Below are 22,019 nucleotides of genomic sequence, written 5' to 3'. Positions count from 1 at the left end.
TTGACGCTATTTTGCAACCCACGTTCACCTCCAGTCCTGACACTCCACCTCTACCCACATAATTTCAAATTAATTTTCCTTTTTGTTTATGGAAAAACTGGAACATTCACCTTTGGCTTCAAGGATTGCCAGAAGGGGGTAGAGAACTAAAATAACCGGAGCAGAAAGGCAGGCTAACTTGTGAAGGTAAGGACCTCCCTCTCAGGCCTTCGGCCTCCACTTGACCTTCCCCTTGGACCAGGAAGTGCTCCCTGGACACATCAAGAAGTCCACATTTGGCCAACCTGGCTGACAGTGACACTGTGGGAGCTTTGCAACCCCCCATAAACACAGGCAATTAAGCCCCTAAAAGCCCTTAGGCTTATTGCCCAGTAAACTCGCAATGAATAGCAACCTTAATAAATGTTATAAATCTCACCTCAGAGCCAACAGGAAATTCAAACTTTTGCATGTGTGGGAGCCAAAGAGCTGCTGAAACAAAAGGGAGGTTTGGGGACAAGGAGGACATTGTGCTCTGTCCTCCATCCCCTGGCAGCTCCAAAGAGCCCCGGGCCTGGGAAAGGCCCTTAATTGTATTTTGTGAGGCAGTTCTCTGGCCACCCTTCCCTGCCTTCCTTTACCTGACTTAACTCTTTCCCATCCCCATGGTCCAAGAGGCCATTCATGCACAAACATCTCCCACAGATTGAAAGAAATGACGGAAAGATTTGATGGGGGGTAAATTATAGAGCGCAAGTGGCTTCTTTAGGTCAACGTTTAAGTCAGAAGCAATTTTGGAAACTTAATTAAATCCTAAAACTGAAACATAAACTCAGCACTATTAAAGGGGCGTGGGGAAGAAATATCAAAGAAGAGAAATCAGTGGCTATTTTGATCCACACCCTCACAAAAGGGTGTTAGTTTTAATAAGCAGTCACAATTTAGGGTTGTTACGAACCATAAGGCACCCTCCTGGCCGTGTTTCCAATTTCCTCTCTTGCCTTTACTGCTATTGTATTAAGGTCTGTGCAGAGGCAAAATGTTTATTAAAAAAAGGTGAGGAGAGCAATATTCCAGATTAGATTATTGCACCTGTCCTAACTGCCCACCAGCCAATCAGAGCTGTGCACAGAAGGTTAAGACTGTCCTTAGTCAGTGCTCCTACCTCCTGGCTGAGGCGGGGGAGGCGTAGCCCGTGCTTTCAAAGCCGAATGCAGATTAGCTGATTTTAATTGCTGACTTCTGAATATGGAATACATTTTCCAGTCACAGGGAAAGGTGAATAAATGCACCCGGAGCCTCCTCCATGATGGAGATAATTACACTGGGGTTGAAAAACATCTTGGGGAGCAAAGAGCAAAGAGAGGATGGAGGCATTCAGACAGATCTTCCGAGATGTCCTTTGTGTCTGATGTGCCTTCCAAAGCAAACGGAGACTGTTCTCTTTGATGGTCCCCTTCCTGTGCAGAACCCCTCTTCAGATGAAATGGAGGGAAAGGTTCAGCGTGCTGGAAATAACCTAGAACGCAGTCCTCACACAGCAGAATCCCATTAAAACAGCACATGCCTTTGATTCTCTTGAGAGTTTCTTGAAGACAATAGACTTTCTTAAAGGGAATCCTCGGGGACTTCCAAACCCTTTAATTGTTCTGAATTTCTCTAATTGTAGGAGTTGCTGAAAAGTACTTTATATATTGAGCGAATTGTCTGTATTCCCCAGTGTTCATCCCCCTCCTTGAGCCCTTCCTTTCTTGTTGTCAGGTATACAATGCTGCTATTTCAAGCCAATGTCATGAAAGGGGCTTTACTGAAAACTTTATTACAGTTTAGGACAATCCGCTGGACACCGGTATCGCCCAATCTGTGTAATAACGAGGTGGTCTTTGGAAGCACGTTTAGAAATCGCTCATGTAAATGCTCGACTTCTCTCCTCCCACATTCAGCCTTCTGCTGGTATACATTCTGTAGTCCAGCAAACACCCACTGAAACCCATTCATGCCTCACACCCCACGGGCTGAGCCCCATTTGCAACTTCCCATTTTCTGTGGCCTCAAAACATTAAAAGGTACAGTTGAAATGAACATTAGCAGTACATTATCTGAACATAGCCCAAATTTTCTTACTTTTACATATATTTGGAGTCTTTTTTTCTGAGATAGGCCTTTTGAAAAATAAGACATTTTACAAGTTGGTTTTGTATCCCATAGACAGCCAATCTCCTTGATCGTGGTGATACTTCTCTGGCTCTCTGGTCACTGTGATCGTGGTATCTCCATTCTGCACATACTCACATCTTTCTAACTCGTTAAGGAGTTGAGCTGATTTCAGTCTTGGTTTTATTAGCTTTGGCATCTATCAGTGCTACTAGTTTCTTATCAGCTCCATGTGCTTCAAAACTCCACACGCCCTGTAAGGTCTGAGGAAAACCAGGGACCTATCATGTAACAACAGGCCCCTGTGGGCTCCAGTGAGCTAAACCTGATATATCTCAGTGTTTACTCTAAGTACATAAAGTCCTCTTCGTTTAAGATGCCTGTTTGCTTCATGTGTGTCCTCGGAACTACCAATCAGCACAAACAAGAAGAAAGGGCTTTTTCTGTGGGGGCAAAAAGCAAACCATCCAATCCTGTTCTCTGACCATGCTTTATTGAGTCCTGGCAATGGTTTCCAGTTCCTCTGGACTCTGTCTCCTCTCCATAGGACATTTTCAAACCCACGGCTTTGCAGAGTTTGTCTTTGGGCTGGCGTTCCTCTCTGGGCATTCTGCTACATGTTCACCCTGACAGGCTGTCACTGTAAACATCTCGAGCCTGTCCTCACCGTGAGATAATCAAGAAGGCCGTGCGGGTAGCTTTTAAGTTCAAACATTAAGAAATATATTAAATTCTCAATGCACATGTTTCTTCCCCCATCTTCCCATGCACCCCAATCAGAAAAGCCTGGAATTGGCTCTGTAATTGTTTCCCAAGGGGGGAAGAGTGTGGCCCGTGAAGGTGATCTTTAGCATCTGTCAGTATGAAGCAATGTCCTCTATGTTTACAGAGTCAAATTGCTTGAAATGTTCAGCTATGAAAGCAGCCACAAAGTAGGGGACGAGCTCATTAGTGAAGAAATAAACCTAAGGGCAGTTCCTTTCCCAGTTTCTCTTCTTATAAGACATGTCCTAGTATGTGTTCTAGAATTCTAACCCCTTCTGACCTGTGATCCAACTCGCTTTAAACTCTGCCGTACAACTTCAGAAGTCCGTGTTCCTAAAGACTGCCTTTTGATTTCATATTGTCTGCAACACAGTAAAAGCCTCAGCACATTAATTGTTAATGACTGGTGGGGTCAAAAATTTAGATTTAGAAGGAAAGTTAGTCACAAGTTACGTACTCATCTTTCAACTTTGTCCAACTTTATTTCCTTTCCAGTTGCTACATAATTGTTGGTATTTACTCATTAGATATTAGGATTGTGCTTATTAAAGAAAAGATATACATGAAATGATTTGAGTTTTAGTGGTTTCATTCACTTTTCTAGTTAATCAAGCCTGGGTACATGCTAGTTAAACCAAGACAACCAAGAGACGGAATGTTAACACTCATTTGATAGCAACTATCTGTGCCTCTGACATTGGACCAGCCTGATAGAGAAGGAAATAGATCAGTCCTTCAAATCGAAACCCACATGACAGAGGCAGAGCCCACAAAGCACTGGTTTCTGCTTTGGGTCTTGCTGTGGTTTCTGCTGCCATCTGAGCTGGGTCCTTCTTGCTGGGTCCAAATAGTGAGTCTTTGTTCAGACATAGCTTACAAGACTTTCTAGAGTGGGCAAATTGAAGCTTTAGGATTGCTTGAATGGCACAGACCCTATGTTCTCCCATCCTGAGGCTGAACCACGACACCCTGGTTGTGTTGTGGCAAAGGTCTGAGGCACTTTGAAGATGATGGATGAGAGGGCACTGTAAGTAAAGTGCAATGAGAGATGGGTACGAAAAGGCATAACAAAGTCTCTTATTTTGTCACTGACTAAAACAAGTTATGAGGAAAGGAACTGTTATGTTTTCATGTCCGATGAGATCTTATGAAAAGACCTGGTACAAAATTAAATGTATGCTATTAAGCAAAAGATGTCACCCCGGAAAGTTATGGTGTTAGCCCAGCCGAGACAGTCATGAAATTATAAAACTATAGAGCCCACAGAAAAATCCCAGATCCCCAGGGGCAACCCGATTTCGGGGCGAGTGGGCAGAACACAGAATACTTTTGAGGATGGGGAAACGCTTCTGTGATTCAATTGTGCGTGGTGGTACCTGTGATTTATACATTTGTTTAAAACCATGGCAGGTCCTGAAGTGGCCACTTCCTGTAGCCAGGCAGGACTCCCCGTGGAGGAATAAGGACAACAACCCACCCATAAAACCTTTGACCTAAAATGCATCCTGCTTACACGATATATAGGGACAAAGATGGAGGAGAGATAGAGGGAATGGCCAACCAATGACTGGCCCAAATTGAGACCATCCCATGGGTGAGAAGCAACCTCTGACATTATTAATGGTGCTCTGTTATGCTTGCAGACAGGATCCTAGCGTAACAGCCTTCTGAGAGGCTCCACCCAACAGCCAATAGAAACAGATGCAGAGACCCAGAGCCTAATATTTGATGGAGCTCACTGAGTCTTGCAAATGAGTTGGGGAAAGGATTGAGAGCCCCAAAGAGGACAGGACTCTACCAGAAGACCAGCAGGGTTATCTAACCTGGACCCTTGGAGGTTCCAGAGACTGAGCCACCAACCTAAGGTTGAACATGGGCTGGACCTTAACACACATATGTAGCAGAAGTGTAACTTGGGCTTCATGTAGGTCCCACAACAACTGGAGATAAGTCTGATGCCTGCCTGTGGATCCTGTTCCCCTAACTGGTCTATCATGTCTGGCCTCAGTGGAAGAAGGGGAAATTTCCCTTTTCAGAGTAGAAGAGGAGTGAGGAAAGGGAAGAAGAATCTGTGTGAGGGAGTACTGGAAGGGGGGCTGCTATTTGAATGTGAAGTGAATGAATAAATTGATAAAAATAATGAAAATAAAATAGAAATGACATAAAAATCCCATAGAATTTGCATTGCCAAAAGTCAACCTTGGTTAAACTGTGGACTTGGGGTGATGGCTATGTGTTGGTGGAAGTTCATCAGTCTTACAAATGTGACTTTCCAAGTGTCACGCAGGCCACGAGTGAGGCTTCACACATGCAGGGAGATACATGGAAAATCTTGTTAGCTTTTTATTAATTTTGTTTTCATGTAAAGCCTTTCTAAAACAACAATGTGTTTAATTTTTTTTTAAAGAAAGAAAAAGATCTTAACCATTAGCTAAAGGAATTTTGCCAGGCTGGTGTATCTCTCAGTGGTAAAGTGTTTGTTTAGCTTTCCCAAGCCCTTGGGGGCAATCTCCAGAAAACAAGAAAGGGAGAAAAGAAGGGAAGAAGGAAGGAGAGATGTGGAGAGAGAGAGAGAGAGAAAGGCAAGACAGAGGGGAAAGAGAGAAAGGGGAGAAGGGAGGGAACAGAAAATCCAGGAAATTTAGCTTTAAGTATATTAAGTGACTTAAGTAAAATCGAACACTTTAGGGAGGGAACAAGGGTTACATTATGTCAGTGATTTGGGAATTAAGAAGACAATGGAGCCAGTGCAAGCCTATGACAGTATTCTTGGGGGCTTGGACTGAAGGATCATGCATTTGAGACCACCTTGGTCTGTGTAGTGAGACCCTGCCTAAAATTAAGAAAAAATAAAGGTAAAGAACGAAAAGAAAAATGAAGGCATACCCTATGTGCAGCACCAGCTTGATAGCTCTTGTGTCTTTCGAATTAGAGCATCCTGAGACTTCAGAATATACCAGAAGTAAACCACATCCGGCTGGCTATTAAATGGCTAGGAAGCTGGGTATAGTTAGATTCTCTCTCTCTCTCTCTCTCTCTCTCTCTCTCTCTCTCTCTCTCTCTCTCTCTCTCTCTCTCTCTCCTACATGTAAAGATTTATCCCGAAAACACAACTGTGGGCCTTGGCTTTTGTTGTTGGCCCCAACTTCAGGACAGAAGGAATTGTTTCTATTTTCCCCTTTTCTGTCTCGGACTCAGTACCAGACGTAGGACATAACAAATAGATACTGAATGAACTAATGGACACATAGAGAAGGCAAGGATGAATTCTGAGAAGGAAAGTTCTTCATAGCAGCAAAACCCATTGATTTATATACACACTGTGCTCCAGTGAGGGTCTAGGAGGGGCTTGCCTCATCCTATCCGCAGAATTCTCTTCTACCTTCTGATGTCACAGCTTGGTGTAAGCATTCTCTTACCTCATTAACCATCTCAACTAACGCTGGCAACCAGACAGGAGCTTCCTAAAAGTCACACATTCTCCATGTGTTGGTGAGAACAAATGGCGCCTGCCTCCTGCATCTATTTTGTAAGTTGAGATCTCTGTGTGTGCCCCTACTGTTGCTTTATTACCTGGAGTCATCTGTCTAAAGCAAGACTGTAGCCACTACCAGCCAGGAACAAAAAGCGACACCTCTGAAAGGGCCGAGGCCCTGCGGTGCTGTGACAAGTGATTAAAAAGCAGAACAGGGCCATGCCTCAAGAACTCTTGCTCTCAGCTGCTCCCCTTGACCCCTGGGAGACCTGGGTTGCCATCAATTCTGTACCAAGTGAAGCTGTGTTTTTCAATTGAGAGGCAGTCAGGGGGACAGAGACAAACACCTTGGTATGTCAACCTTGAAGTCCCACCTGGAGGGCGCAAGCCTTTCACAGTTTAATAGTGGACAGAATGTCATGGTGAGGGCCTGGGTCAGGTGGTGAGCGAAGCAGCCACAGATCCCGAAACAACAGATGTCATGGTGACAGCTGTAATATCTAAGACTTATTTTTCTCTTTCAACAGCAGAAGCAAATAACAGACAACCACTCTCCCTATAGCGCAAGCAGCACTGCCTTTTCTTTATTAGTGTGTGGACTTAGGCTGCACATTGTTAAGGACTCACATCACGTGGGTTACACTGGAAGGGCCCAAATGTGCCAATCAGAAAGAGGGCCCATGCTGCTCCAAGGAGGCCTTTAACAGTTAATTAAAACAAATAACTACTTTGGTGCTCTGATCTCCAAATTCTCCCAGAAAGAAAAGTATCTGGCACCAGTAGAAGGGGAAGCCCTTGGTCCTGCCAAGGTTTGACCCCCAGTGCAGGGGAATATGGGGGGGCAGTAAGGGGGATGTATAGGGGGAATAACCATATGGGGGAGGGGGAGGGGAGGGAATGGGGGCTTATGGATTGGACACTGGGAAGGGGAATAACATTTGAATTATAAGTAAAGAAATATATCTAATAACAAATTTAAAAAAATAACTTTTGAGATTATATTTACACTTTTCCTGCTTTTACCATACTCCAAACTCTTCCTTGTTCCCCTCATCCCTCGCTCTCTTTTAAATTCACTACCTCTTTTTTCTCTTTAATTGTTGTTGTTACGTGTGTATGTGTGTGTTACAGAATACACAAATACAGTCTACTCGGTCTGTATAACGCTACCAGTGGATGTTATCAGAGCTAACCATTTAACACTGACAACCAATTGGTATGGCTTTTAAGAGCTTGCCAGCAGGTGGTAGACAATTACAATGGAGCAATAGCTTAAAGTCCAGAATATCACGATTATGAATATGCCATACAAGTTTTAAGTGGCCCAGTATATGGGATAGTATTTGAGGCTATAAATTTTATTGATTCATGAGACTCCGTGTTCATAATACTCTTTACAGTATTAAACAATGAACTGATAAAACTGTCCAACCTAACATGGGGCATAGTAGACGATAAATACTAAATAAATGAACCCCGAATGCCCCCAGGCTGATTCTGGAGCCTCAGTCAATTGTATCATGCTTTTAATGGTTTACTAACTTGCCCTCACACACACACTTTTCCTAACCCTAAATACCTTTCTGCCTTTCTCTATTTACACCTTGCTAATTAATCCTGTCCTACATAATATGATACACTGGGGTTTTTTTATTTGTTTGTACTTAAACTATATGAGGAGCAATAAAAGTAAATTAAATACCACAAGTTAAAAGAATTCTTAAGGAAAAACCCCAACAAAATGCCAGCATCCTTTACACTAGACTTTCACATGCCTTTGTCATCAGAATGACTGCTTGGTGGTTCTTAGCTTTGGGTGAAATTGGGTGAGCAGCTCCTGATGAGCCTACCCGTGTTCCTAGCCAAGCCAGCATCTTCTTGGAGGTGTTACCCACCATATCCTACCCAGAGACCAACAGATCTTGCCATCACTGTCCCTATCACAGCATTCTCTAGATCTTCAGCATGGTCCTAAATGTCTGGAATATCCCACAGGACATTCTCCATCAGTCTTAAACAAACTTGGTTAAGGCTATGGAATTATGGCCAGGGTTCAAATAGATGGTGGTTTTCCTGACGGTAGAAAGGAACAAATTGGACAGGACATGTCCTCTTGCTCATGACCATCATTGACTTGAAAGCCAGCCACAGCTTTTACACATGGAGACTGGGTTCAACTGAGAGATCTTCCTTCACTAAATAATGTAAAGAGCAATTGAGGAGGTCTCCAGATATCAGCCTCCAGCCTTCAAATAAACTAATGTGCACACAACACACACACACACACACACACACACACACACACACACACACACACACACACACACACGAAAACGTTATCTGAATTGGAAATCTAATACTGGCTGTCCCTAGAGGTATTATATACAAGTAGAAAGCACAACATGTTTTCTTGGAAATTCAGAAATGAGCACAAGAAGAAAACCAGCAACATAAAATTTGTAGCTCATGAACACAGCCCAAATGATGATGTAGGCCCCAACCGTGGGGTTGCAAGGAGGGCATGCACAATTGCAAAGCTATGGCTGAGACAGAATCCGATGACAGGGGAGAAGCCTAAGGCTGTTGAAACTAGAATTTTAAAGAAATAAAACCATGAAACGCCAAGAATAAAGGAGAGGGAGAGCAGAAAGAGAATGGAGAAGGAAGAGGAAGAAAAAAAGAAGATTGAGGAAGAGAGAGTTGATTCTTTTTCAAGCCAAAGTAAAAATAATCCCTAAAAGAAGAGTTTTATATTCGTAACTAGCAGATTAGAAACTAAGCCCAGTAAGGAATGTAATGAAAACAAGTTTGATTGCATGTGACTGTCAGAGTTGAAACTTTCGAATGATATCGTTGGGGGAAAAAAATCCCTGAACTTCTGGGAGCCTCTTGACAAGAGCCTACCTGTGGGTGGCCTGAGCTAATCATATGAGCGATTAGGACTGACTGTGGCAGGTCACAGCCTAGGTGAGCTCTCGAAATATAACCAAACATGAAGTGTTAAGAACAGAGAAGCGAAGACAAGGCAAGGAATCCTCAGCGGAATGAAACCCAATTTTAAGCCTCCAGAGCATAGCAGAGCCCGCTATTCATTAAGGGAGGTCCCACCAGCTATTTTCTCGGGAAGCTTGTGCTCACATTAATGAATGAAAGAGAGAATTTTAATGTGCACCTCTGAGAGAAGGAAGACCCCCCCAAAAGTTCATTCCCCAGATCCCTCTGGGTTTTCCCCCCTTCCCCTCTCCAAGTGCATAATAATGAGGTCTGATGGTTTGAGGAGGCAGAACCTCTGAACCACAGAGCTTCTGTTACCTGTGACCCTTGCTTTCTCCCACGCTCCTGTCTGTCTGTGGGCTCCAAGGAACGAGGCCTGTGGCAAGGATGTTCAGGAGAGCCCAGATCCACCATCATAGCCTGGGAGCAAGCTTCCACACACCTCCCAGCATTGGCAGCAGGCTCTCAGGGTGTCAGTCTGAACCCTTAACCATTCTCCCTCTCTCCAAAGCAAAGAATAAACCATCAGACTTAAAAGAATGGCTTAAAGGCAGCAAGCCAGAAGCCAGGATGTCCAAGTTATTTGCCCTCAAATATCCCTGAACTTGTAGAAATTCCTCCCTATTTGTTTATGTCGTAAGTGCACTAAATGAGCTAATTATAGTGATCACAACTCACAATTAAAAACAAACACAGTTAGAAATTTCAAAGACTTTCAATATCTTTTCTTTAATCATTCACCCAGGCTCAAAATATGCATTTTTCAGATTAAAGCATTAAAGTTGCTAATTATATTCTCAGAACTAACAATTATTTCCTTACCCTTTTACTACCTTCTTTTGGCAACAAAAAAATGTCAGCACTGATTTAATTTTTTGTTATTATAGGATTAAAAGAAGTTTCTAAAACTGCAATTAAATTCGCCCTGTAGCTAGGCTGACTTCCCTATCGCATCTGAAACCTCTTCCCTAAAACAATAAGCATTAAAGAAAAAAAATAAAATAAAAAAATTCCCGACTTTTGCCACGCGATCCTTCTGTGGTTATCGCCAATAAGGACTGAGCTGTTTTAATGAAACTCTCTGCATGTCACGTCCTCATGAAAGGTAGAACATATTAGATTAATAAAGAAAATGAAAGTTAAATTGACTGTCGGAGCACGAAGCCCTGCCTGTGTCATGCATGGGTTCCTCACCTTTGGGATGCTAGTTCAACTTCAGCCGGAGGCCCTAAGTGAAAAGTTCAGAAGGCTTGAGCGTGTCCCCACTTAACACATCACAAAATCAATTATTTTATAGTGGCACACTTGGTAACCTCTGCTCAGACAGAATCAAGTTTCGTTCCCACCGGGGATTCACCAATTATCTATTCAGTGAATTATTTTCGGATAGAGAAGAAACACCTGCCGTCAGCAGAGGGAGTATCTGCCTAGGACCTACGGTATCATTTGGAGCCTGACAAGTTTCTGCATTTGTCACGTGCAGGATGAGTACTTCGAGACTGTGGATGGATTTATCACATTGCCGCGATGCTTGATGGGACCCTCGAGCATGATTCAGTGCCCAAAGTCAGAGCTAAAGCACTGTAGCAAAGAGATCCAAAATGAAGCCAGGGGAAAAAAAATCAGGGAAGGGGGTAATCAAGTGTGCAGATGCCGCGACTCATCTGTCTTGCCTGATTTCCAATAAGTCAGCACAAATAAAATTTGTGATAATTCAGCACAATTTCCTTTTACTGGCTATTGACCTGGGCCAGATTCAAAGCAGAAACCAAAGAAGGGCACCACGGATGTTGATTCCATGATTGGGGCAAAGGTCAGACTTGAGACAAGGGTGGTTTATGAGGGCTGCTACCCTTCATTGTCTACCAGAACTCTGACTCTCTCAAGGTCTCTCTCTTCTCCTCAGAAGTCAGACAGTCTCAAGACACCCACAGTGCATATTTTTCTGTTGAGGGAAATTAATAATGTCTGAAACTCAAACAAAAGAACGAATGTAAGTCAAGGTATCTTACATTTCATATTTTCAGGGATTTAGCGCATGAACACCAGATCTCATGGTGACTTTCCCCCACCCCAAAGCAAACACCTACTGTATGGAGAGCATAATTGTGATAGAGGCTTCTGAGACTATCTACAGAGAAGTGTCGCTATCTGCCTTCTTGCCTGTTATGTTCTTCCCAAGAATCATTGTCTGTCAAAGATGCCAAGTCAGGAATGATGGAGAAAGATGTTATAAGATTATGAGGGAAGTTTATAGACGTGGTTAGATCTATATTCACATTCTACATCATCCTGATCATTAGGTGCATTATATGGGACATTGATTAAACTCTTTAAGCCTTCACTGTACCCCGAAGATGATGTACCATTTGAGCTGGTGAGATGGCTCAGCAGTAAGGACACTTGTCACCAAATCTGATGACCTCAGTTTAAGTCCTACAATTCACATGGTGGGAAGAGAGAAGTGTTTCCACTGCCCCTCGTCTGACTTTACATACCTAGAGTGCTATGTGCACATTTACATGAATAAATGGGGCTAGGGAGTCATAACAGTTTGAGAACTATCAAGCGGGCTCCTGACATAAGTAAACTTTGAGCACAATACTTTTCACATGAGAAGTTCTCTGAAAATTTGCATTGTTTTCAAGGCAGTGGTAATAGCTATGATTGTTATTATTCTGTTATTCATACAGAAGAGTCTGGCATGTAAATATGGAAGATGACTAAGACTGACCCACACAATTTTGGGTGGAAAGAAGCCAATAGCGAATGAGCCTGAAGCCAAAAAGGCAAAGAGGTGATGGTCTTGGAACAGTCATCAATATTGCTGCAAAGAATACTAAGTCAGCGCAGTTATCTCTGCTGGGAGAGGGGAGAAGAATGATCTAACACAACAGCTGACTCGACAAGCTGGCGCTTTGATCCTAATAAGAATCTCATGAGAGACACAGACACGCAACCTATCAGATTCTCCTCTGTATCTCGACTCTGCTCCTGGTTCTGCTTCCTGGTAGGTGCCTAGAACTCATTTCTGTCTGTGAGAGCTTAACCTTCCCGACAATACTCATACCACTGTCACACATCCCCTTAGGTCTCAGCTGTGAGACGGCTTTACTGAGACCCAACGTCACACGCGTTGTTCAACTATTCTCTTACTCAGGCCTCTATATTCTTCAGGTGGCTAATACATTATTTTATGGTCAGAAAAGTCTACTCATCTTAAGCCAAGTCTCTTTTGGATAGCTCATCATATTGTAAAGGTGTAACCTACACCGAGGCATGTGAATCTCCTTTCTCAAGTATAATAATTCTAGATCTTCCTAGGAGAAGCACATTTCTATTTCCCTGCTGGCTCTGCTCAGGACACAGTATTACACATTCAATGCATACTGCCAGAAGGGTTTGACATGGGACACAGGACGCATACCTTAAATGTGGACTCTCTTCTCAATCTCTGATTCCAAGACTCAGCCTTCTGCTCTCTGTCCCTCCACTCTGCCACAGCTGTTACTTCCTCAGCCCTGCTCAGCACCATAAACAAAAACCTGTGTTCACCGGGCCAACTTTTCTGACTATTTGAACAACTAGAAGAGACAAGTTAGTGGGGACATACAGGAAAAACACAGAACACATTTAAGCTTTTTATTCCTTGGCATGAAATTCAGGTGGAGTGTAGTTCAGGTGGAGTATAAGGTTGAGAAGAACTTTAGGTAAATATCAGCCTCCCATATCCTTTTTTATGCTGGGCACCACAATGCTTGCCTCTTCCCTTAACTCAAAACCTAATAGAACAGATAGCAGAATTGTAATGATTTGACAGAAATTCATTCATTATACAAATAATTATTCAACAGCAATTTATTAATTCATTCCTTCTGCAAATATTTGTACCAGCATGTACTGTCCTAAGGAGAGAGAGAGAGAGAGAGAGAGAGAGAGAGAGAGAGAGAAACAGAGACACAGAGACACAGAGACAGAGAAAGAGGGAGAGAATCTAAAATAGAAGCACAGATCCTTGATTCTAACCAGGGTGCATTTTTTTATCCACAATGTATTTTGCAAAATCCGAAGAAAACTTTGGTTGTTACAGCTGGTTAATGGGTGTGGCTGGATTCAGGAAGTAAAGGCTTTCATTAAGCATGGCCTAACAGAAGAAGGTTGGGAAGCCCATGAGACATAGGGGTTTCCGTACTTCTTCACTGACAACAGTCCTGTTTCTTTTGTCTACCTAAACTCCAGCACTTTGAAAGCTTTGGGGATACTGCATGAGAGAAAGTAAGAAGAAACTCAAAATTAATTTCATTTGACTTTGTTTGCACATGAATATGCTACATAGAAATTTGAAGGACTCTGGAGGAATCTGTCAGGATAGCATGTTCACAATAATACAGAGATAAAACTGTCCCCACTTGAGGGTTCCAGGGAAGTCATGTTGGAATCTGTTATGTGTGTTAAAGACTATATCCTTTCTCTCAGTACCCTATTAGACTGCCCCTCACAACTCAGTGGACACTCACACAACACATGGTAATTCAGCCTCAAATACTGTAGTACAGAGGTGAGCATCTTGAACTGTTAGTCATCACAAGCTGCATTTGATATGTGAGGGTGATAGAAGAAGGCAGGGAGGAGTGGGGGGACTCATTTTGCTCACAAGTAGAGTCTAATCTGAGAGGAAAGTGGTTTTTAACTACACACGGAATGTGGATGAGATTTTGAAAGATGGATATATAGTTACAGGAAGTAGAGAATAAGTTTCTAGCAAAGGGAAGAAAAAGTGGAGTTTTTAAAATGTGCTTTGGTCTCGGGGGAGCTCCATCAGTAAATAAAATGGAGTCAGTTGAGGAGCAAGATGGACAAGCAGGCAGAAGAAGAAACAGAATTTTCCAGGAATCAGATGCAGGCTGAAGAAATTAGCTTTTCCTTGTCAGAGACTATTCATTTGAACCATCAGACTGGTGAAAGCCAAAATAACTAATACTCTTACAGACTAAACTAACTTTATATCTGAAAACAAATGATGGGCTTCTTTTCATCAGATAGCTGTGTGTGACAGGCGAGGATGCTGAAGTTTAGGGAAGGTTTGCGAGTTGGCCATTCAGATAGAACCTGTTGCGAAAGATGAGGAATTACTCTCTTCCCTCAGCTTTTGTTATTCGACATTCATTGCTGTGATGAAATCAATTTACGGAAGGAAATCGTATTGTGGCACATTGGGTTAGCCCATGTTCAGCTGACTCCATTGGTTTAAGATCTGTGTAAACAAGGAGGGGAACTGAGAAAACTGTTTACCCATAGCAGCCGGAAGACATGCACAAAGAAAGTGAGCCAAGGACAAGATACAATCTTTTAGGACATGTTACCAGTGGCCCACTTCTTCCAACTATGCCTCACCTCCCACTTTTTAATTTTTCCCCATAATAGCATCAAGATCCAAAACTCTCCATGGATTAATGCACTGAAGAGGTTAGGCACTCACAACCCACTCCCTTCTCAATAGTTCATGGGCTGGGTTGAAGCCTACAAAACATGACTTCCAGGGACATTCATTCCTAAGCCAGGGCAGCAGTGTTGCTCCCTCCCGCATACTCTCCTTGATGGCAGAAGGTGCTACCGTCTACGTGTTGGATACCTTGTTATCTCATTTGGCCATAAACAGGAGAAGGTCAGTTGGCAATGCCTGGGAAGCCTATTTCAGCCATCCTCCACTGCTCTGTTGATGGTCTGTGGTAGTTGGTATAGGGAGAGTAACAGCATCGTCTAGTCAGCAATAAGCTGTTCAGAATCACTGAAGGATGTTCATCCAAATCAGCATAGCTCTTTAGATATTCTAATACATGCCCTGAGGTTTTCCAAGATGTCCAGCCAGAGGTGTTTGTGATTCACCACTTATGCCAATGGCCATCAAGCAAAAACAGAGTTGAGAGAAGTCACGTGGGCTTTAATAGACACAATAGATTCTGACATGACTTCCTTGGAATCCTTGAGCTGGGGGTGGTTTATCTCGGTGTTATTGTGCACATGCACTCTTGACATAGGTCCTGTCAGGGTCTTCCAAAATTCTGTGTCATGTGTCTATGTGTACATGAACTTAAATTAAATTGATTTTTGAGTTCCTTCTCACCACCTTCCCTGATGTAATACCTCAAACCTTTCAAAGAACTGTGGAGTTGAAATAGACAAAAAGAAATAGGGACGTTCTTGATAGTGAAGAGGTTAAGAACCCTATCTCTTGTGGACTTCCCATGACTGCTTTTATTAGTCCACACTTAATTAGCAGACTTCTATGTACGAAATGAAACTATGAACAAAGCCCACTATCTAACATGTCTGAGCCTTATAGGAATGCTGAGATGAGAAAATTGGATAACTTATCCACGCCCCCCCCCGACAAAAGGTTGACAACTGTTGAAACTTCATGTGTTGCCTGCATTTTCTTTTCCTTTTCCTTTTCCTTTTTCTTTTTCTTTGTATTTGCTTAAATAACTCTATGAAACAAAATGAAACACCCTCAAACTAGGAAAGTCTCTAAAAACGCAGCCCAGCAGGAAAGGGGTACAGGACATGTGATTGGGGTATAGTCTTCTCTGTGCAAACTTAATGTGCCAGTTGTTTTATTTAGGGAGAGAAGGGAGGGGTTGCATTAGAGAGAAAGTCCACAGCATAATTAGGAAACAATCAACACGTTTTTCTTGCTGTCCTAATTTTTTCTTCACTTTAAAATGCTCCATTGAGTTTAATTAAACTTGCCCTAGGCTTATACGCCTAGCAAACTGGGGAACATTTTTTTTGAATCTTGCTTTCCTGTCAGAAAGGTTTTCTTCAGCTGGCCCAGTACTGCTGTACTTCAAGGTTTCAGGGGATGTTAAAACAACTGCAACCAAATTAATGTAGATTATCTTCATTTTTTTCCTATTGATTTGAGCAGAAGGGATGGGGAAGCTGAACATGGCTGGATTTGGAAAGCAGAGTAAAGTTGGTTTTGTGCTGTTATAAAGGGAAAGGATAAAGCAGGCAAACTTTTGATGAATAATTACTGTCATTTCAATGGGTCCCTGTTAAGGATACCATTTCTTCTCTTCATCATGATGTTAGCATCTTCTGTGGCTTTGGGGAAGTAATTTCCTTTTCTGCAATTCCAAGGGGATTCTCAACTCTCTGACCCTGCCTTCCAGCACTAACACTTCCTTCTGTGCTAGGACAGGCTTCTGACTATTTGAACCGGAAGCAAATGTCTTCTCTACCAACCACCCCTACATTCCTCTCCTAAGTAATAGGATCTGGGCAGAGAGCCATACAAACAGAAAGTGCTTCATATAAATCATTAACACATCAAGACCATGTGAAGCTTGTCTGAGATGTCTTACCGTGTCCCAGATTCCAGGATACTTGATGTTTTGGTGTGTGTGTGTGTGTGTGTGTGTGTGTGTGTGTGTGTGTGTGTGTGTGTGTGTGTGTGTTGGAGGGAAGGGGGCAGTGTTCTTCAGCATTTAACTTTGTCATTTAGTTCATGGTCACACTAACAGAACCACAGCCCTGAAGCCTGACTGACTAACACAGGAGAAGGTAACATCTTGCTCATGTCAACTGTTGCCTGGAGATTTCCTGACATGCCATACACTCCTTACTCTCGGATGAAAATGTAATTTCTCTTTGGGAACTTGTCCCACTGGCAGCAAATAGAAAGGTACTACGAGGCAACCACACGGGGACCCCTAAATCCTCTTCTTGGGAGCAGCACGTTTCCCCTCACCTTCCTTGGCTCAGACAAGGTTGTCATAGTTGTTGCAAGCAAACTTCTGCTTCCAATAGGCCCTCCAGGGAGAAGACACAAAGAGGGCCAGCAAACATTTCACAGTAACACAAATGGAACTTCATTTCTGCCAAGTATTACTTGTGCAACAATGGAGAAATAAATGCCTGCAGCTCCTTGAGTTTCAATCTCTACCTTGAAAGAACTAAAGTCCTATACCTATCCTTTCTTTGTCTAGGCACATAGAAGATTGTACACTCATCCAGATGGATCCATGAAGCAAGCATCAGACAAAAGCATTACTTCCAGGATTTGCCACTTGAGATTCTCCAGAATTACTTTTCTGGAGATGCATCATATGAGAGACAGCAAGTTTCAGTGGGCGGAGTCAATGTCAGCTTGGGCACCTGAGTAACTATCACCCAGAGTAAAGTCCCTAGTATTGATCCAACTTGGACATCACAATGAAAGAAAAATCAGGCAATGGGTTGGTATTATAATATAAAGACTATTACAACATTGGCAGAGATGAGCCATTATATTTCTGATATTAAACGCCATCCTGTTTGAAATACTCAGAGTAGCTTTTAACTTCTTCACTAATAAAGCTAATATAGGTTCCCAACTCAACCAGGAGATGAGTAGGAGGGACCTCTTGTGATAAGTGACACCTGTCCTGTCTGAAGAAGAGCTCAGAATAAATGAGTTGGGAAAAGAAAGACCTGTTCAGACAGAGTGTACAGTGTCAGGAAAATCTCTGATGGAGAAAAAGTATTACAGCTATCTGTACTCCACTCTGTGGGCTCAGATTATAAAAATTATATATATTTGTGGAGATAAATAAGACATTTTCTTTCCTGCGATGGTGATAGCAGAGGGACGTTTTGTATCTAGTGCTAAGGTGAATTAAGTTACGATGCATATGTTGCATAGGAAAATTCTGCTAGATATTAAAGGGGAAAGGGAGGAGGTGAGAACATGGATTTTAGATAAATATCTTCATGTGCCACATGAAAGATGAGTTTGAAGGTGAGTCGGTGGATGAAGCGAAGACTGGGAAGTCATGGAGAAGGTTGTTGTTGGAAAAGGTAGTTGCCATAGTCAGTTTTAACTGGCTGTAGCTAGAGTTCCCAGAGAGGAAGGCCTCAGTGGAGGAACTATAGAGATTGGATTGGCTTGTGGGCATCTCGAGGGCATTGTTGAGCTTTTTTTTTAAACTTTTTTACTTATTTTATGGATGATGAGTACACTCTAGCTGTCTTCAGACACACCAGAAGTGGGCATCAGATCTCATTACAGATGGTTGTGAGCCACCATGTGGTTGCTGGGAATTGAACTCAGGACCTCTGGAAGAGCAGTCAGTGCTCTTAACTGCTGAGCCATCTCTCCAGCCCGAGTTGTTGAGTTTTAATTGATGCAGGAGGGCCCATCCCACTGTAGGTAGAAACCTCCTTAGACAGGTGATCTTGGACTACGTATGAAAGGTGCTAGCAGAAGACTAAATAAACCTCCAGAGACTGGGGTTTCTTAAAATTTAAAAAACAAGAACCCTGGAAACTTTCTAATCATCAGATCCCATGGTTAGAAATAGAGAAAGTTGTCTCAGAACTAGGTAATATGAGTTCTGAATATTTTTATGAGTGCTGAACAGAAACTTATAGTAGTTTATGAATTTAAGGGGACTTTTTCACTGATTCTAGTGACCACAATCCAAGGAGACGTGCACTGTAAAAGGCAGTGATAGTTATGACCCCAAAACTAGGGGATTTTACTGGGAATGTTTGACAGGACACATGGAAATTGAGAGGACAGAGCCCATTCAAAATTGAATTCAGAAGTATCCCAGCCTGGAAAATAAATAAAACAAAAAATTACCCTAGTGAAACAGAAAGTGAAATTTTAAGACTCACCTAAGTTTCAGCTATCAAAGGAGATGGAGATTAATTTTATGCATAGATTCAATATGTTGTGAGCCTGGAGAGATGACTCGGAGGTTAAGCAAGTTAAGAGCACTTTCTGTTCTTGGAAAGGATTTGTATTCCGTTCCCAGTACCCACATAGTGACTCATAACTGACTATAACCCCACTTTCAGGGAGTCTGAAACTGTCTTCTGGTCTCTATGGCCTTTGGACCTTCATATGGTACATACATGTAAACACTCAAAAATTCTAACAAAATAAGTCTCTTCAAAGCACAAGTAGGGAGCTCTGTGCTTAGGAGACGTTCTGGGAAGATGTTTGTACATGTGATTCCTTAAGTGTCTCCATGGTGACTGCATGACCCATAGGCCCTTCCTATTTGCTCTGTAAATTCCCCTCAGTCACGTGGCAAGCTCACTCTGACCTCATTACTCTCATCTCTCAAGCCTCATGTAATATCTCTACCTATGTTTAAATCTTCCACAGCTCAGTTTGAGTCATAGCTCTGTTATGAAACGGCCCGTGATTATAACCAGCTTTCTGGACTACTCTATTCAACGCACCACTGTGCACTTTTGGAATGTGTCAATGTGGGGTGCATCATTATAAGCTGTCTATGAATCACCGTGTTGACTTTGCTCCTCTAAATAGCTTGCAAACTCTTTGAAAGCGTGATCTGTCTGGTGGCTATTATGTTGGCTTCAATTTATTGCCCCATCCTCATGCTTTGAAGGAAGGGATTCTTGCCAACTGTAGCTAGACGTTTCTGTTGGAAATTGAGGTTGCCAGTTAAAATATTCACCCCATCTCTCCTCACAAAGAATTAACTGGGTAGCCATACCTCAGGATGACTAACCAGCATCCAGACCGACAATTACCCCAATGGAGAATGGGCAGGAAGGGAAGATTTCCTGTTTGCTTCATGCCTTTGGATGGAACGTCTTAGTTGATAGTGTACTCTCTGGTTGGTGAACTCTATGTATTAATTTGATTAGGCCACACAGCCCACAGACATATGATCCAACATTGCATGTGTTCTATGTGTGTGGATGTGCTTGCAAGTAGGAACCCATGTATGTATCAGCACATGCACGTAAAAACCAGGAGACAGTACCAAAACAGTTGTTCTACAGAAGTAGTTGACCTTGTTTTTTTGTTTGTTTGTTTGTTTTATTTTTTTTTTTTTTGAGACAAGGTCTTCTGAGCTAAGTAGCTTGCAGATTCTTTAGGCTGGAACTTACTAATGAACCTAGGCTGGGTGGCTGAAGAAATGGCTCAGAGGTTAAGAGTACTGGCTACTCTCTTCCAGAGGTTCTGAATTCAATTCCCAGCAGCCACATGGTGGCTCACAATCATCTATAATAGAACCAGATACCATCTTCTGATATGCAGGGGTACACACAGATAGAGCACTTATATATGCTAAATAAATAATTGTTTTATAAGAAGAGCCTCGGCCAGTTAGCCAGCATACCCAGGGACTTGTCTGGCTTTTATCCACCAGTGTTCTGATTGCAAGGAAGCGCCATTATACCCAGGTTTTAAAATTTTGGTGTTCTGGGTACGTACCTGAGCCATTTCCCTAACAATTTCCCTAACAATCTAGTCATGTTTAAAGAACATGTTTAAAGGATGTTCTTGTGAGAGTCTTTGCTGTTGGAATATCATTTCAGTTGGTAGGTTGAGTAAAACAGTTTGTTCCCCAAAATTTGAGTGGTTATCCTAAACGTAGTCAACATTCTAATGAGAACAGAAAAACTGATTCTCCCTTGGGTAATTCTTCTGTTTGGCTACCTTTGATTTGTTGTGTTTGTTGCCCTTAGTAGGACTGAGATACTGCCTCCTCCTTGGTCTTGATTCTACCAGCTACCCTACTAGACCTGCATCATTTCCATTGGGTTTAACCTCCTCTGGTCTCGGCTATCTGATGCTCTCAGGATGTCACAGGATTTAAACTTCTCCATAGTCCTACAATCATATGACCCTTTCAAAACAAGGAAATGGAGACTTAATGAAGCTGACACCTAAAGAGGCAGAAAGAAAGAGAAACATGACTTTAACATATTGCACTTTAAGACTTTACTTCACTGTTGATGTCTGTGTTTGCAGTAGTATGTCCTTCATTCTCTGACCTAACCCAGAGTCCTTCAATCAATTCACTTCTGGTGCTCTAACTAACATGAGTTGTGCTTCTGTGCCTTGTAACCCAAGGAATCTTACTATGCAAGCCTGATTTACATAACTAGACCTCTCACACTAAACACTGCAGAGAACAGAGCTGATTTAATGAAACTCATTGATTGATTGATTGATTGATTGATTGCTATTATTGGACTTACACTACTGTTTGGCTCAGACTGTATTCCTGGTCATCTCGATATTAAATTCTTAGTCTTATATTGAAGAAAATTTATCCAGACTTTCCCTAGGAGAGGTTCTAATTTTGAGAAAACAGCCTAGATTTCACAAAAATAAAACAGATTAGACAAACCAGAAACTTTTGGCTGAAATCATAAAAATGCTATTAGCCAAAGGCAAAATTGTTCCATGACTATTTGATCCTGAGTCTTGATAGTGTACATGGTAACGTGCTGGGTGTAGCGACTTCTGAAATCTTGATAGCTAAATTAATTTAAATTGACTGAATATGTAGATCTTAACATTTGAATACAGAAAACACGGGGTGAATATGATGTGGGGAGGTGTCTGTTTGGGATGTGAAGTCTGGATAATCAGATAATGGGGAATCAGTTTAGCTCTGTTATTGAACTGTCTTCGCTAATAGTATCTAAAGGGGTAAACATCATGTTAAGGAAATCTTCAAAGCATTGGTAAGAACATTAATAAATTAAACAAAGAACTTCAAGAGATATGAGAGATATGCTGACATAATAAAAGTTAGAATATTAGAGAGGAAAATATTCTTCAGATCACTTAGATCCCAAATGCTTAATTAGAAAGAAAAGGAAAGTGAGTTAA

The 22,019-nt window shown here is 42.1% G+C and overlaps 1 long non-coding RNA gene across 1 annotated transcript in view; it reads left to right on the top strand.

The window, feature by feature from the left end:
* Positions 1-6,342: 6,342 nt before the first annotated feature.
* The window catches only part of LOC102546938 (uncharacterized), a 52,470-nt gene continuing 36,793 nt past the window's right edge, over positions 6,343-22,019 (top strand). Inside the window, exons 1-3 of the long non-coding RNA XR_591376.4 lie at positions 6,343-6,427; positions 12,061-12,377; positions 17,359-17,607. This is a non-coding gene — a long non-coding RNA (uncharacterized LOC102546938). The remainder of the gene's footprint in view (positions 6,428-12,060; positions 12,378-17,358; positions 17,608-22,019) is intronic.

The sequence above is a fragment of the Rattus norvegicus genome, chromosome 2 (genome assembly GCF_036323735.1).
Source record: "Rattus norvegicus strain BN/NHsdMcwi chromosome 2, GRCr8, whole genome shotgun sequence".
NCBI lineage: Eukaryota > Metazoa > Chordata > Mammalia > Rodentia > Muridae > Rattus > Rattus norvegicus.
The sequence above is the reverse complement of the archived record's forward strand: the minus strand, read 5'-3'. Positions and strand labels throughout refer to the sequence as shown.